Raw genomic sequence first — 4,847 nt, forward strand, 5'->3', positions numbered from 1 at the left:
TTTAAAAATTTTTTCCCCCAAAAATTTTTTTTGGGGGCCCCTTTTTTTTAAAAATTTTTTTTTAAATTTAAAAAACATTAAAAATTTTTTTTTTAAAAAGGGTTTTTTTTTAAAAAAACCAAAAAAGGGGGGAAAAAAAAAAGGTTTTTTCCCCTTTTTTTTTGGGGGAAAAATTTTAAAAAACTTTTTTTTTTTTTTAAATTTTTTTGGGAAAAAAAAAAATTTTTTTTTTTGGAAAAAAAATTAAGCCCCCCGGGGAAAAAAAAGGGGGGGGAAAAAATTTTTAAAAGGAAATTTTAAAAAATTTTTTTTTTTTTAAAAAAATTTTTAAAAAAGGGGGGGGAAAAAATTTGTTTTTTAAATTTAAAAAAAAAAATTTTTTTGGGGAAAAAAAATTTTTTTTTTAAAAAAATTTTTTAAAAAAAATTTTTAATTTAAAAAAAAATTTTTTTTCTTTAAAAAAAAAAAATTTTTTTTTTTTTTAAAAAAAAAAAAAAAAAAACAAATTTTTAATTTTTTTAAAAAAAAAATTTTTTTTTTTTAAATTTAAAAAAAAATTAAAAAAATTTTTTTTTAATTTTTGGGGGGGGATTTTTTTCCCCCCCCTTTTTTTTTAAAAAAAAATTTTGGGGGAAAAGGAAAAGGGGGGTTTTTTTTTTGGGGGCCCCTTCCCCGGGAAAAAATTTTTTAAAAATTTTTTTCCCCCTTTTTTTTTGGGTTTTGGGGGTTTTTAAAAAAAAACCCAATTGGGGTTTTTTTTGTTGGGGGTTTTTTTAAAAAAAAAGAAAAACCCCCTTTTTTTTTTGGGTTTAATTTAAAAGGGTTTAAAAGGGTTTTTTGGAATTAAAAGGGGAATTTAAAATTTTAAAAAAAAAAAGGGAAAGGGTTTTTTAAAAAAAAAAAAAAATTTTTTTTTTTTTAAAAAGGAAAAAAAAAAAAAATTTTAAATTTAAAAAAAACCCAAAAAAAAATTTTTTTTTTTAAAAAAAAATTTTTTTTGGGAATTTTTTTTTGGGGAAATTTTTTTTAAAAAAAAAAAGTTTTTCCCGTTTTCCCCAAAAAAAGGGGGAAAAACCCCTTTTTAAAAAACCCCCCCCTTTTTTAAAAAAAAAATTTTTTCCCAAAATTTTAAAAAAAAAAAAAAAAATTTTTTTTTTTAAAAAAAATTTTTTTTTTAAATTTTTAAAAAAATTTAAAAAAAATTTTTTTTTTTTCTTTCCAAAAAAATTTTTTTAAAAAAATTTCCCCCCAAAAAAAAATAAAATTTTTTAAAAGGGGGGAAAAAAACCAAAGGGGGGTTTTTTTTTTTAAATTTTAAAAGGGTTTTAAAAATTTTGGTTTTTTGGGGGAAAAGGGGTTTAAAAAAGGGGCCCGGGGGAAGTTTTTTTTAAATTTTACCCGAAATTTTTTTTAAGGAAAACCCCTTTTTCCCCCCCTTTAAAAAAAAAAGGGTTTGGGGGGAAAATTTTTTTTTTGGGGGGAAAAAAAAAAAATAAAAAAAAAATTGAAAAAATTTGAAAAAAAACCCCCGGGGTTTTTTAAAAATTTTTTTAAAAAAAGGGGGGAAAATTTTTAAAAACCAAACCCCAAAAATTTTTTAAAAAAAAATTTTTTTTTAAAAAAAATTTTTAAAAAAAAGTTAAAAAAGGAAAAAAAAGAAAAAAAAATTTTTAAAAAAAAAAAAATTTTTTTAAAAATTTTGGGGGAAAAAAAAAAAAAGAAAAAAAGGGGAAAAAACCCCTTTTTTAAAAAACCCTTTTTTTTTTTGGGGGAAAAAAAAAGGGGTTTTTTTTTAAATTTTTAAAATTTTTTCCTTTTTTTAAAAAAAAAAAAAAAAATTTTTTTTTTTTAAAAAAAATTTAAAATTTCCCCAAAAAAGGGCGGTTTTTTTTTTTTTTTTTAATTTTTTTAAAAAAAAAAAAGATTTAAAAATTTTTTTTTTTTTTAAAAAAAAATTTTTTTAAAAAAAATTTAATTTTTAAAAAAAAAAAAAAATTTTTTTTCCCCCGGGGGGGGAAAACGAACCCGGTTTTTAAAAAGGGGGGGAAAACCCCAATTTTTTTTTTCCCAAAACCCAAAAAATTTTTTTTTTTTTCCAAAAGGGGAAAAAATTTAAAATTAAAAAAAAATTTTTTTAAAAAAAAAAAAAAATTTTTTTTTTTTTTAAAAAAAAAAAAATAATTTTAAAGGGTTTTAAAAAAAAAAAAATTTTTTTTTTTTTTTTTTTTTAAAAAAAAAAATTTTTTAAAAAAAAAAATAAATTTTTTTATTTCCCCCTTTTTTTGGGTTTTTTTTCCTTTTTTTTTCCCAAAAAAAAATTAAAATTTTTTTAAAAAATTTTTTTTTTTCCCCCTTTTTTTTTTTTAAAAAAAAATTTTTTTTAAAAAAAAATTTTTTAAAATTTAAAAAAAATTTTGGGGGAAAAAAATTTTTTTTTTTTTAAAAAAAAATTTTTGGGGTTTTTTTTTTTTTTTTTTAAAAAAAATTTTTTAAAAAATTTGTGGGGTCCGCAGCTCAAATAAAAGCCATGAAACAAGTAGCTGGTAAATTAAAATTAGAACTAGCACAATTCGCAGAATTAGAAGCCTTTGCACAATTTGCTTCTGATCTCGATAAAGCTACTCAGAATCAATTGGCAAGAGGTCAACGATTACGTGAATTGCTTAAACAATCCCAATCAGCTCCTCTCACGGTAGACGAGCAGATAATGACTATTTATACCGGAACAAACGGCTATCTTGATTCATTAGAAGTTGGACAGGTAAGGAAATTTCTTGTTGAGCTACGTACTTACTTAAAAACTAATAAACCTCAGTTCCAAGAAATCATATCTTCTACCAAGATATTTACCGAGGAAGCAGAAGCCCTTTTGAAAGAAGCTATTCAGGAACAAATGGACCGTTTTATACTTCAGGAACAAGCATAAAGAAATATTGATCACTTTTGTCTTAATCTTAATAAAAAAAGGAATTAAGCGTCTTGGATTCAAATATTCAAACAGTCTTTCTTGCTATCGAAATCTAAAAAAAAAAATATATATGGAAATAAATTGCGTCCAATAGGATTTGAACCTATACCAAAGGTTTAGAAGACCTCTGTCCTATCCATTAGACAATGGACGCTTTTCATTCTGATTTTTTTTTTTTTTTCGTATTTTCACTTTTTGTTTGAAAAAAAAAACATAAAGAATCGGATGTGAAAGAATTTTTGGAATTGTATATTCAATGATGTACTAATACTAATAAACTAAATTTGATTTAATGAAAAGATTAAAATATTTAGAATAAATAGATAGAGAGCGGGTAGCGGGAATCGAACCCGCATCGTTAGCTTGGAAGGCTAGGGGTTATAGTCGACGTCGATTCATTATTTTGAACGTCTCTAATTCAAAACCGAACATGAAACTTTGGTTTCATTCGGCTCCTTTATGGAGATGAGTCAATTTATAGATCTAAGATGTGAACAAAATTCGAAAAAAAAAAAGAATTCTACCCATAACATCTATGTCAGCTTTTGGTCTGAATACAGATAAAACGAATAGCTTTGTAGATGATCCTTCTAGAAGAGGGGGATTCTAACAACCTTTCTAGTTATTTCGTTCTCTATTTCTATTTAATAGGATCCTGAGGAAAAGGATTTTGTTTCCACCGAGCTAAAACAATATGTTGATGTCTCTAGTAAACCAAAGTCATCGTTTAATAGCTATTTTGCTTCACTTTCTTCTTTACAAATAAGAAATTGAAGATTTAGTTACGATTAGAAATCAACTTTCTATCTTCATCCATGGATCCTTTATTCATACTTATTCAATTGGAAGTATTGATCCAATTCAAAAATTATGTTTCGCAATTTCATAATCCAATTTTTCAATGTCTAAGTGACCTTTGGATACAAATCACGAGAATGTGTATTTGTTCTCGAATCTGTCATTGAGAGGAAAAGGATTAAATCCTTTTAAGAAATAAAGTTTTTGATCGGAATACGAATCAAACCGAAGGACCCTTTAACTATTTAAAGGATAATAGAACGAATCACACTTTCACCACCTAAACACTACGCTACAATTTGATTATTGCTGGCATACAAATGCAACTTTTTGTCGAACAGAATTGTGGTAATCAAGATAGGATAAGATAGGGTCGTCAAAACCACTAAAATCATAACATAAAAATGCATTGTGGAATACTCTCAAGCTTCTTTTTTTAGTCCAGCAAGATAGTAAACATAAAAAAACAGAAAATGAGACTTTATTTTGATCGAATTTTCTATTTCATATATGACACTTACTTTTAGAAAAAATGAATTTTCTTGTTGTGAATATTAACTATTCAATTAAAATGAAATATTACAACTATAACATAACAGGCATTTTTGTTTTCAAATTCAAATTCGTTGGAACAAAAGAGGCCCGGCTGGGTACTGACCAGACCAGGCCATGAGAATAGAGAGGGTCCTTTCGAACAAAATCAAGACAAAGAAAAAGCGGTCTTCTTTATTTTTCTTGATATTCTTGGCTCTTCTGAGCCCTTTCCTTTACTTTAGATAAAGAGATAAAAGGAAATTGATGATAAAAGTTGTACATATCTATATAATATAGAAAGAAGAAAAGAGAGAAAGAAAGATTCTTTCCTTTATCTTATGTGCTATCTCATGTAGTAATTATCTTTTTCAATTGGGAGAGATGGCTGAGTGGACTAAAGCGGCGGATTGCTAATCCGTTGTACGAGTTAATCGTACGAGGGTTCGAATCCCTCTTTCCGTTGATGACTTGATTTTTTTTCAATTTTCGAAATCCTTTGTTCTTATTCTTAGTTAAATGTGTGGAATAGACCAAACCCTAAGAAAAT

The 4,847-nt window shown here is 24.9% G+C and overlaps 1 non-coding gene across 1 annotated transcript; it reads right to left on the minus strand.

The window, feature by feature from the left end:
* Positions 1 to 3,050: 3,050 nt before the first annotated feature.
* Positions 3,051 to 3,122, minus strand: TRNAR-UCU (transfer RNA arginine (anticodon UCU)). The gene has a single exon. It is a non-coding gene; the product is annotated as a tRNA-Arg (tRNA).
* Positions 3,123 to 4,847: the final 1,725 nt, after the last annotated feature.

The sequence above is a fragment of the Lycium ferocissimum genome, unplaced genomic scaffold (genome assembly GCF_029784015.1).
Source record: "Lycium ferocissimum isolate CSIRO_LF1 unplaced genomic scaffold, AGI_CSIRO_Lferr_CH_V1 ctg26707, whole genome shotgun sequence".
Classification (NCBI taxonomy): domain Eukaryota; kingdom Viridiplantae; phylum Streptophyta; class Magnoliopsida; order Solanales; family Solanaceae; genus Lycium; species Lycium ferocissimum.